This window comes from Lonchura striata, chromosome 1 (genome assembly GCF_050655825.1).
Source record: "Lonchura striata isolate lonStrDom1 chromosome 1, ASM5065582v1, whole genome shotgun sequence".
NCBI lineage: Eukaryota > Metazoa > Chordata > Aves > Passeriformes > Estrildidae > Lonchura > Lonchura striata.
The window spans coordinates 14,626,316-14,639,302 of record NC_140703.1 but is presented as its reverse complement, the minus strand read 5'-3'; the positions used below and the strand labels follow the sequence as shown (position 1 = coordinate 14,639,302).

Here is a 12,987-nt window from a genome sequence, read left to right as displayed (position 1 = left end):
CAATCCAGTGGGAAACACAACATTCAAGAAACCTTCTCTATAATACATGCATTTCCCACAAATTTACAGTCAACCAGCTAAAATAAAGGAATGTAATTTACTGCAGAGGTCTTTAGAGGTCAAAACTAATATTATTAATTGCATTACCAAAGAACCCAAGCACATAAGCAGCATAAACACCACTAAACATCAAGTAAGGATGAAGAACGTGCACAGCCAATATCAATTCATCATGCATCATCCGAGAGGACAGGTAGTACTTCCAGAAAAGCCTGCCAGGCTGTCACCTGTGTTTATGACACTCTTGGCTTCCTCACATATGCACTTTAGCATGGTGCATTATAGTTTTGCTGCTCAGCTTTAGAGAAATTCATCTAGCACACAGTGGTGCTGTCTCATCTGAGTTGAAGCCATATGGTGCTTCCTTACAGAGAATTCCTTGGACTGTCAGGAAGACGAGCGGATGTGGAGCAGCGATGCGCCTCTGTTCCGTGAAGTCTCTTAAAACTTGCTTGGATATCAATTGAAACCCACCGGGTTAAAACATCTGTGAGAAATTACAGCTGTAATCGATTGTCGTGGCTAACGTGCTGCTGTCATGAAATCCTATTGCTCCTTTCCAGTGGAGTAATGCTTTCCAAAGAGAAGCAGAAGGGTGTAATGAGTGACGTGACGAAGCTATCAATGTTAAAAAAACCGAAGCCGGCAAATAATGGGTTTTGGATTCCTCAAGTAGAAATGCACTAAGTTAAACCTGGATAATGCCAATATACTGGGAGAATGTGTACAAAAGGAACATTTGACACAGATACCTAATATTTAAACAGCATACAATTTTGCCCTTCTGAAAAATGTCTGTGTTCAGAGATACAGAATATTTGTATTTGTACCCAATGGTAATCCAATCAAAAACATCAGGAAAAAGCATAGTCCTCATCTCATTCTTTAAACCAGGACCTATACCTCAGTGTGAAGTCAGCTGCAGTTTTAAATTCAATCCATAAAACAATGCCTTGCCAAGCTTGAATTTTTTTCAACTTCTGAATAGGTGTTTGAATAAATAACTCTTTAAACTGATTAGGTAGCTTGTCTAAGAAACACAAATGCAGGCATTTTTATGTCAACTACTGTTCATGTTTGTATATTGATATATTTGCAGGACTTGAGATGCAATAGTGTAAAAATAATTTCTAGAAAACACTTAGATGAAATGTCCTGTTTTGACCTGTAACAAAATAAATATTTTTTCTATAATGTCTCTCAGGTTACTGAGGAAACTAGGCTGGGTATCATATCTTTCCTTTCCCTGAAGGAGACACCTAAGGAATGTGAAATGACACTGTAAAATGGTCTCAGTAAACCCTTAGGTTGTCAAACCTTTGGCTGCACAGGACTAACAGCTCTTTGTAAAGCATCTGTCTTAGCAACACTCCTGCAGCCCAAAGGCTCAGACCACAAACTTTTTAAGGGAAAAGTGATAAGGGTTCATTAATGGTGATAAACCATATTTTGGTCCAGAAGCAAGTCACAGAACTCATTAGCAGGTAGAATTATAAAGATAATGGACGAGGACTCCTGCAGCTTCATGAAATGTAAGCCTGAAGTATTTAAGTTCTTTTGCTTTATTACAGGTTTTTTATGGTAGTTTGCAGGCATGATCTGCAGTTTTCCTCTCAATGCTGTTTCTCTGCAGAGAAAGTGAAGAGAGGCACAAAGCGACAGAGGATTTATTTTAGCTCTCTAAGTTTAAAGCAGGAGTGACCATTCTGTGTCTCACACACCACAAGAGATGCTATACATGCTCAGCTGTGACAGAGCTCATGTCTCAAGGAGAGAATTAGAAACCAGTGTGGCACTCCCAGAAAACCTGCAAAACAATAGAATTCAAGTAGAGAAATGAAAATAAAAATTACCCATTTGCAGTCAGGAAGACACTCAGTGATGAAAAGTTCTTCATGTAGTCACAGCAGCAGAAATCCTTAACAGCTGCCTGCAGGCCTGGCACTGTGGAGTGCAAGGTTCACCTCATCTGTAACTGATGATGCTGCACAAAATTATAAAAGGTAAAAAGCCCTTGGAGAATGCATCCAGGGTCTCACCTTCCTAAGTATATGAAATAAGTCCAAAAGTTACTTCAAATTTTGTTAGAACAGAAAGACCAAAACATCACCAAAATTAAAAAAAAAAAAAAAAAAAAGGATGATGTCACAGCAAGGAGTAAAATTAATACAGTATGTGAAAGTCATGTCTTATTTACAGTGTTGTTCAGCCTGTTTGGTTTGTAATAATACACTCACAAAGAGGTTTAATACAGGGAAGCATTTCATAGAACCCACAAAGAAATTATTCCACAGCATCTTGGCAAATGTGTTATGTGATCATCTTTTGTACCAGAAAGAGCAACAGCCACACCATGAAACATTAATTTGAGGTTCATTCCTTCTGTACACACAGACAGACACAGATTTTCTCTCTTTGTATGGATACTTTTATGCACACATGTATGTGAATGTAGAAATATAATGCATAGGATACATACACACAAAGAAATACCTGTATGTATCATGTATAAGAAAATAAAATGCAATATATGATGAAGATTATATGAATGATGTACATTGCAGTGACCAAGAAAAAGCAGATAACAATTGATGGGACTATACTTTCACATAATGGTGAAAAGGATTTCGTGAGGAGCCAAATGATATATCAACTCAAATTACTTTTCAAGCAACTGTATATAAATAATTTTCCCTCACAGGTTAAGAGATTTGTAAATCTATTGTTACTACAGATCTGAGTGGTTTTGCTTGCTGCATGCATGGAAACTTTACCTCAATTGAAGAACTCTCTTTGCTCACTTTCTTCTACCAAAACTGCCCAGAGTTTTTTTAGAGTTGAAAAAATATCTGAGAAGTCTGCCAGCTGTTGGAAATGGTAGTGTATGTTCAAAAGGGACACTTACCTTCACTGTTGTGCTGTCATTCTAGAACATACAAAAAAGAAAATTGGAGCTGCTAGTGAAAGTGTTTCAGATATTATTCACATAAAAACCCTGAGTCAAGGACTTGACACCATTTGTCCATGATAAAAATTCTGCTCTTCACTGCCTCAGCTGGGTTGGTGTTCCTTAAGTCACCAAAGCTCTCATAACTGGTTTAATGAGGAAGTATGAGGCAATATTTTTTTTATTCAAGTGCTCATTGGCTGCAACAAAGTAAAGCCTTCCAGAGATTTGGAATGTATCATGCTAGTGTTTGTGTGAGATGTGTGAGAACTTATTCATTAACACTGCAATTAATTCAAAGACAAGGACTGCCTAATCTTTCCTTACAGATTCATCTCAGCAGACTTACAAAGTTATTGCAGCTTGGATATCATCACAAACCCAAAATCCTGTACTCCATTGATTTCTCTATACTGTAAAATCTTAGGTGAAGAAGCCCTAAATAGTTCTTACTTTCACTTCTATCTAATTTTTCTTCCATAGTGTTATCATGTCTTTGGAAAATTCATTGCTTTTCTTTCCTTCACTGGATTTTTGGAGCAAGTTGTGTTCACATCTTAGTCTTTTTGACAGTATTAAAGAAAAGAAAAACCTCAAATCTGTACATCTTCCCTATAGGAAGGCATGACTGGACATTGTAAAACAAAAAAAGAGGGAAGATAATTGGAGCATTTTGGAAGGAATTCCAGAACTGTGTCATGGGTTACCTCTCATACATAGAAGTTAGACTGTAGATTGTGTCTTGAAACCAGACTGCTGAAAGGTGAAATTGTCCAAACTGCTCTCCAGGCTCAGAGTGATTTTGAATCTACTTTACAGAATGTTTTACAATAGCATTTTGGTTCAGGCCAGCAATTAAATCTTGGCAGTCACTCACTATTCACCGTGCCTCGGTCTGCATACCAAAGCAGACTCTGTGAGCACACTTCTGCATCCTGCATCAAATCAACTAAAGCATTGTGAGCTCTCCTTACGCTTCAGCCACGATGTTCCGTCCATGGGATCGGTCTGGAGCCAGAGCAAAGGCAAACGCAAGAATGCTGAAAGTTGTGTCTGCTGGATCTTCAGCTACATCTGCTTTTCCATGCTGAGCTTTTCCATTGTGTAACTTATCCTGATAAGATACACACAACTTTGGGGAGGGCTGTAATTTTCTGCTGTGCCTAAATGTATCTGCAGAGAAATAGGACCGGCTCCCAGCTGTAACTTGAATGCAATCCAGAATATGGCTACAAATCAGTGGGACAGCACTGGCTAGAAGGGTTCAGAATCATCAAGGAAAAAGATTAAATTATAGACTTAATTCCAAAATATTGTTTGATTCTGAAATGATCAGGGGATTAAATAAGGACATCACAATGATATAAATGGATTTAAAGTTGACTATGCCATCTGTGAAGTTGGCTCACAGACTGATATTGCTGGTCGATGTTGGAAGTAAAATTGCAATGCACTAATTACCTGCTCCTTAGGATCCTCATAAATACACTGAATTTAGCTACAATATGTTTAAGCACTTATTCCATAGATAATATCAAGATAAACTATTTTCAGTCAGCTCTGGCCCATTATGGGTGTAAAATAGTTGTCAGCCCTGACAAACATACAACATTTAAAATTTAAACATTTAAAATGCAAAGCGCATGTGTTTTAACCATGCACAAAAATCCTGAATTTAAACTTTTTCAGGTTATTAGTATTTTCCATAATATTTTCAGAGGATATAATAAAACTATTTAGTCATTAAAGTCAGTGATCATGATTTTTTTTCCCTGTGTACACTTAATTTGCAAATTTGGCAATTCTAACTCATATTTTAATAATTTAAATTATAAAGCATGGCAGATTAGGTATTGTCAAAAAGTTTCAAGATTGATAATGGCAGAGGTATAAACAAATCCTGTCACTTATTTTATTGCAAACAATACAGAGAGTACAGACAAAATCATATTATAGTTCTTATAAAATCTGCAATGCCTCTAAAAAATAATTAGTGTTACTATATAATTCAAGGAATTACAGACTGTTGAAGTAACAGTGATTGTTTGCATTGAAAAATGAAGAACTTTGTGGCTCACCCTGTACAACAGAAGGGTCTCACATTATCTTGTGGATCCAGCCAGTTCTTTCCTCCCTTCCTAATGTGTTTCAACCCAGAATGCTCACAGCCTCCTCCATATTTGGTCTCCAGACCTTTATAGTGCTTGTGATGTTTCGAATACATCCTTTCCATTCCACAGGGCCAAGGTTGCTCTGCCAGACTGAAGGGCCAGGGTAAACACATTTCCAATTTCAAAGCTGTTTGTTTTGGTAATTCGAGATAGAGAGGTTCTGAAATTGGTATACACTCATTTTTGTGTTTACCAGAGGCTGTTTCAGATCAGAATTACTCCCACAGCCCTCAACTTGCCAGAGCCCACATGTGTAGCATAATGTCTAACAAAGAACCAAAATGAGAGAATCCAAACATTTACTAAAAAAAAAACAAACGGAAAAAACAGCACTTCATTCCACTTCATCCCACTTAAGAAATAGCTCTTGCTGTATAATCATTTAATAGGAATGAGGGGTAAAGTGTTGTCTCAAAGGTAATTTCAGCAAGAAAATTGAGAGGAAAAGCAGCTTTTGAGCTATACAGGATGGTGATGGCTTTGACTATATTTTACATGAGGAGAGCCCTCCAGCTGAAGGACGTTTGAGAGACACAGTGCTTTCATGTTGCTGTGGCAAACTGAACCAGAATCAAGAAGATACCTTGGGTTAGATATTTTTGTTACAAATTTGCAAGGCCTTGTCACAAGTTCTCTGAGGTTATTAGTGTCATTATTAACTTATCTGTTTAAGAGTGGTGCCTTGAACACTGCAATGAGACTGAATCTGCCGTAGGCGTTTTATGAGTGCTCTTGTATTCTCTGTCACATAAATACCAATAAAATGGAATGAATGATCAAAAAAGAAGAAAATTGACAAAGAATTGGAGTAGTTGCAGTGAGTCCAAGAGCAAATCTTTTCTGCATAGCAGACTTCGGAGACTGTAGTCCTTTGCCCCCCATGAGCTGTCAGGACATAACCTACACCCAAGGCAAGGCACACTTTGGGCAACTGGTCAAGGCTCCCTTCTTGCCAGGCTCTAGGACACCAGCAAAGTCTGCAGCTTGAAATGGGCTTCTATCCAAAAAACCTTGGATTTGAATATCTTCTAGGTCAACCATCTATTTCTGGGAGAGCAGCCAGAATGAATAAACCCAGATCCCTCTTAGTCCAATGAGCAACCATCCAGAGCACATTTTTCCCCCCAATAAATACATAATCCACAGAAATTATTATCATAGCTCAATAACTTCACCATTATAAAGGAGTGAATTAACTCCCCTTCCAACATTTTACATTATCATAAGCTTGTGTGAGCAGCTGTATTTCAGAGCTAGCAATATGAAATCTTCAGTGGGACCACTATCTTTATAAAAGTTATATACAATAGAAGGAAGATTCATTCTCCAGGTAATTCATGTGTGACTTACAGTTTTTATCATCTCTTGGTAATTTTTTTCCCTCATCAGGATAAGTTTCACTGGGTATATCATGTGTTGTATTTTAAATAACAAATTTTGATGCATGATATCCAATACCATATTCATTATTCTTAGTAAGACTAGGGAATCTAAAACAATAGAAATTCTTATTTACATCTGACTTGAACACAACCCTTTTTAGTCATGAAAAGCCTCATCTGGTATGTGAGAGCACATATAGGATTACTCATATTTGCATGATGTACACAACTACATGCAATAATTCTGTAAAAATATTCAGCTTTTCTGAGAGTACCCAGTTCAGCCAATATATATATTTGCCATCAGCTGTGATCAACACATAATAAAAAATTTAAAGATATTGCCTTCCAGAATCCTAAAACATTGTCTGAAATATTTTATCTAGCTTAGGCAATAATCCAGACAGTTTTGTCTGCAATACTTATCTCCATTACTGGAATAACTGAGCTCCTCATTGTCTTTTAGAGTGGACATCCATTAGGAAAAGTAAATTTTGATTGCTCTTCAAAGACTGTGAAGCTCAGAAGAGAACTGTACAAGACATTTTGTTAGCTGCTCTCAAAGTTCTCTTCTACCGAAAGATGAAAGGTCGAACATTACTTGCAAAAGCATCTGAGAGATATCAAAGTTCTGTATGAAGGAGCAAAAAGTGAGCTCACTTCCTTTTGGATGAAAGGTACATGATCAACTCAGCCACCTGTAAAACCATAAATTCCAGCCTTAGGCTGAATTTCCCAAACTTTAGATTCTTTGCTGCGTACTGCAATCCCTTGCCCAGGGTGAGGAGTACATGCAGGATGCTGGAAGAAATTGGTGTAAATATGTGGGTTTCACCATCAGTTTGCTAACCTAAGCCTCCCAAAACACTCATTTATGCTTTTCCAAGACATGCAGGTACATTATAATGGGCTGCGGAGGGATAGGTCTCTGGGATTAGGACTCTTCCCTTCATCTTGGAATTGCAGGTGTCCAGATCTGCTGTCACAAGGCTGAGGCTGTGGTAATGGCTGCCCTGTATTTAATGACTGCATTTCTCTGCCAAAGTCCACCACATAGGCTGTCAGAGTCTTACACATATTTAATTCCTTGCATATGAAAAGTGAGGTTTTTGGCAAGGCCAGAATATTTTTCGTTTTGAGTCAAACTACTCTTTTTTTTTTTTTTTTTTTTTTTTTCAGAGAAATTATCTTCCCAACCTGTGGAACCTGAGGATTTTGAACATCTGAGCAATAAGTCTGGATACCCCAAAGTGCCAGACAAATGCCACTGTAGATTCAGGATCAACTCAGAGCAAATGTGCTCTGAGTTCAGCATGTCTTAGACATGCTGGATACCACACAGATTAAATCTGACACATTCTGGGATTGCTGGGCTCAGCAGATGCGCAGCCTGGTGGTTCTGCAGACATTTTCAAGTTTTTAAACAGAAATAGGAGGAATGCCATTTAAGATTGTTTGAGCCTGTATTCTGTAGCTTCAAGGAAGGTGTTCTAGCAGTGAGTGACAGGTATTCAGGAGTGATCAGAGGAGCTCACTTTCAGTGCTAGAAATAGTTCAGTTTGTATTGAATAAATAACTGGTAACTGTGTCTGAAAAAGGGAGGGAGGGAGGGAGGGAGGAAGGCTGAGAGTATGCTACTTTTTAGACTGATAGTAAGAGAAAATAAAAAGCAATAGTATGTCTGCTGTGATCTGCCATCTTTTGTGTAAGAAGGCTTCATGCAGATTTGCTTTGACACACAGTGGATTTGGCCACTAAGGCAAGAGAGTGAAAAAACATTTCTTTGTTGGTTGCAACACAGCTGATCAGAGCTAAATCCTCATCAGGATTAGGCTCTGTGAGGCAAACTTTTAATAATCTAGATCTTCAATGAGCTATTCAATGCTTTCTGAAGAGCTCTCCATGCACCTTGCTCTTACAAAAACAAATATGAATACAGAGATGCACAAATCCTGCTGATTCTATTCACTCACCTGAAAGAACAGAACATTTCTACAGCTGGGACAGAGCACTGAGCTCAAGCGACTTGAACACCAAAAAATCCATTAAACAAGAGAACTAAATCATGGATAATCTCTACCTTTGTAGATGGAGAAATAAACTCCAGGAACAAACAAGAACAATTCAGATGATATGGAAAAATTAATTTCTAAAATCACATGATTTACATAAAGTGACAGCTATCTTAAAATGTCCTTTTCCCTGCAGATATACTTTGAGCATTTAAAGAAAAAAAATCAATTTGAATGAGGTGCTTATGAGGATCTTGATCTCTGATCCATGAAAGTATTTATTTTATCATAGACTAAATTATTGTATTGAATGAAGATATTTTCCTAGAAAAGGATATTGGTTTCCCAGGGACACTTTGAAGCTGGCCAAAACTTTCAACTCTATTTGTTTTTATGCACCTTTTTGATCTTTTCATTTGTATTCTATATCGGAAAAAAAAATGCTGCTTTAAGAAATATTAGGCATAGCAATGTGAAAAAAAAAAGGAAAGTAAAAATAATAACCTTAGGCCAACTATCTTTCCAGTTTTCCACAGTCATGTGACAGCTGAAATTTGTGTAGTTGTCCACTATACTCTGCATATTTAGCAAAAGCAAACCCACCCCAAACCCTAAATCCAAGGAAGAAATATAACAAGGGTAAAGATTATTCTTATTCCCTTTCATCTGTCACATTTCTTCTCTAGTGAACTCACAATAAATTTCTTCCATGATAAAAAAAAATAAAAATTGAGGAGTAAGTTCTACACCATATGTCAGTGTCCTGATGAGACATCTCTGTAATTAGAATAAGTGAGTAGAATTTAGCAAGGGGATTGAACACATCATGCCTTATTCTTTTGGCTTTGAGCTATTAGATGAGATCTATAAGTTTTATTCCATACCCCACTTAAGACTTCCCCGTGAAACTTATTTCAGATATGAATCACTAAAAGCTGGATTTCGAATCTGATTCTTCCCTCAGCCTCTTTTACAGATGGGAAAGCTCAAGGCTTTTCAGTTACAAATTCAGCTTTGTCCTTCCAAAGATCCTTCAAGCAAATTCAATTCAGCAGCAGAAGCGACAGGCTGGATTTGAAGGAGTCACCTGCTGACAGGTGTGTGTGTTGTGTTTGGAGGGCCAGGAAGGGCAAAAGGAGCTGGAAAATGATATCTGTGTGGTAACAGGGATGCAATAAAATTTGAGTAGTGTTATTGGATAAAGAAGAGGGATTTGCAGGTGAGGTGGAAAGGGAGAGCTGGGAGTCTGTGTGGAGAAGAGTGAATAGAGTAGGAAAGGAACAGATGGTTGTTAGTAGAAGAACCAGATAATTGAGGAGGGAAGAAAGATCAGCTTGGGAATTTCACCTTCGACTTTTGTTGTTCTCCCTTCTGTTATGTTTTACTCAAAACCCAAATAACTCTCTCACAATCCATTGCTTACTGCTCCTGATGCTTCTGGGCCAGTGAGGAGGTGCAGAACAGAGGCTTCAGGGTAGTAAAGCACAAGCTGCCCTCAAACCTTGTGGAAGCTGGTGCCACCAGAGCCTGAGACTGTAGGAACACATCCTCCAGAACAGTCAGAACAGCCTTTTTCTGCTCCAGCTTGCCTTCCCAAACTGGTGCCTGATTCCTGTGCCTTTGCTGCCTCTGCTCCCAGGTGTAAGCTCCAGCATCCACAAATAGACCCTCTGCAATCAGTGAGACTACTCATGTGAGTAATGGCTCACAGCTGGATGCAAACAGAGTCATGAGCTCCCTACATTTTTAGTTTTTGAATGTTAGTATTTTTCTTGTGTTTTTTTTTTTCCCCTGAGAAATTGGATAAGAAAATTGCTTTTCCTAAAATCTTCTACATTTAGGATCACAGTGATCAGCACAGCTAGACAAGTAAAAAGGAATCTTAAGTGAAGTTATTTCAAAGCTCCTGCAACTCATAGCTTTTCGTTGTTGTTCTATAAAGGTCTTTGCTGATATGGTTTTTAAAAGCAGTGAACAACTCTCCTGTGATTTCAAAACATCCCCAATTCTAGTAAATCCAGTTGTGGTGATCAGAGCCTATTAGTTCAGATGACTTTTGTGAGATCATGCTGAATTTACTTTTTAACAGGTATCCATCCCATTTCTGGTAGGATGTGGTTTTGAGAATGCACCAATAATCTCTAGTGATAGTGTTATCACTGAAGTCACTGGGCAAAATGGATAATATTTCCTTAGGTTCTTCTGTATTTAATAAATCTGAAGTAAAAAAATAGGACAAAAATCTCAGAAGAAAAGGAGGAGATTTTTTGCTGGGGAGCTGATTTTTAGGACACAGTTTGAAAACTTGTTCAATGTCCAACCGTTATATCTGCAAAAAATGATGAATTTGATATAATTCAAACACCGTGCTACTGGCTACTGTATTGATGCCTTAAAATCTTTCAAATTCTCTTCAGACCTTGATTGTAAGCAGGCAAACTATCTTCTAAAAATCCTTGTACTTCCTAGCAAATGTCACAACACTCCTCGCTCAGAAGGATGATGCAAGGAACTTCATTCATCCTTAAAATAAAGCAAATCTCTAAAGTAATTCTATCCGATCTGAAATATATCTGGAAATGTACTTAAAGAATCTTATTATTTTCTGAATTCCTACTTAAAGTCTTTATGCATATTGCTTTGTGATTTACGTCTCTGTAATTATCTCTCCATCTTCCTCTCCCTGTAGCTGTCTCTGTGCAGCCTCCTCTGCCCAGCCTCTCTCTGTCTCTGCGTTGTGCAGCTGATCATTCATCACTATTCCTACTGCTCTTCATTATGCCATGGCTACAACTCCTCGTCCCACTTTCCCTGCTCCTCGTCTCTCCCTGCCTCCAGGACAAGTTCATCTTCCTTTCTTGCTGTAGCTACAGCAAGGTCACAGCCTGTTTCCCATGCTCTCCCTCTCACCTGTCCCGTTCATAAACTCTCACTTCACATCTCTATAAAGCTCTTCCTCTGTCCAGACTTCACCTCTTCTTTCCTTCTTGTCTCTTACTACACTTGAAGTTCAATGAAGGACAAAGAAAGCCACAAAAGCTGCAGGGGACAGTCCCACACTGATTTTCAACCTTATTTTTGCTGGCATCTCCTATTTCAGTGACTCCCTAATTCTGTCCAAAATCTGTTTGTGTCAAGAGAAGTTTTGTTAGCAAAATTTTTATCCCAGAAGCCCACATGAACAATTGTATTTGAAATTTGGTTTAAGCCAATAAATCCATAAAACCTGAAAAACATCTCTTGACAGATTTCTGAGCAAATAGACTTTCTGGCAAAATATTTATAGAATGATGACTTTTAGATTGATCAGGCAGAAAGATCACCATTTGAAAGTCTTGTGTTTGTCTGAAGAGGGAACATGTTCGAGGAGAGGATGTCTATCCAGCTGGAGGTAGCAGTGTGCAATAAATTCACATTTATAGCAACCTTGCCACATTAAAAATAGGTAAGGCTAGGCACATTGGCAGGATAACAGCTGCCTTTTTTCAGAATTTGCCTGTATTTATACATTATTATACATATTATATCAGGATTGCATTTTTGATGAAGTGATAAAGAAACACAAAGTTCTGCTCACTACCTCAGCTGAAATAACTTCATCTTACCAATGCTTGGAGAACTTCAAAAAACACCCCAAAAGTATTAGCACACACATGCAAAGATCAGTTGTTTCAGTTGTACTTATAAACTTCAGTCATTTTCTCTAGACTGTTGGGTTTTTTTCTTCATTTTTGTTCAGGCACAGCAAATAGATGCGTCAGCTTTTTGTTGGTTCAGTAACAGAAAAATCTCTCGAATCCGATTATCCCTATTCATATATAGTCTTCAGTTATTTAAAAATAAGTAGTTTGGAGATTTAGTTTTGCTTCAGAAGGTAAAGTAATCTTATTGTTCCCTAATAAGTATAGCATGAGTCGCTTCACTGCAACAGTCCCTCCACATTCCAGCCTTTATTGTCTCCAAATTAAGGAAACTGTTAGATGCATCTTACTGTGAGGAAATGAATATTTCTGATCCCTGCTGCTAAATAACATGGCAGAAAATTCCTCTGAATGTACACCAGACCAGTTTGCTAATATGAAAACTGTCCCTTGAATGCATTATTCAATAATTTTTAATTTCAGCAATTATTTTTAATTTGTTTTACCTGTAGACTAATATTACAGACAAAAAGTGAATGTTACTTCTTTATCAAGCGGGGGGTCCCAATGAGCTCCCAGCCTTTCTTAGTTCTTGACAGAAACTTGATTGTGATAATGAAGCATTATAGCCACAGGTCTGTTAAAAGCCCTGGTTTGTTTTTGAAAGGAGCTGTAACAATTTGCTCCTGTTTGAATCAATTTTACACGATCCTCACAACAATTTTTTACTCCGTGATCATTTATTACACATTATTACCTGAGCGCTCGGGGACT

The 12,987-nt window shown here is 37.8% G+C and overlaps 1 long non-coding RNA gene across 2 annotated transcripts in view; it reads right to left on the bottom strand.

Moving 5' to 3' along the window:
• The window catches only part of LOC110476601 (uncharacterized), a 40,184-nt gene extending 31,765 nt beyond the window's left edge, over nucleotides 1-8,419 (bottom strand). Inside the window, exon 1 of one of the 2 annotated variants that reach the window (XR_014949730.1) lies at nucleotides 1,914-8,419. This is a non-coding gene — a long non-coding RNA (uncharacterized LOC110476601). The remainder of the gene's footprint in view (nucleotides 1-1,913) is intronic. The other variant, XR_014949728.1, reaches the window with a different exon arrangement.
• Between the last annotated feature and the right edge of the window lie 4,568 nt (nucleotides 8,420-12,987).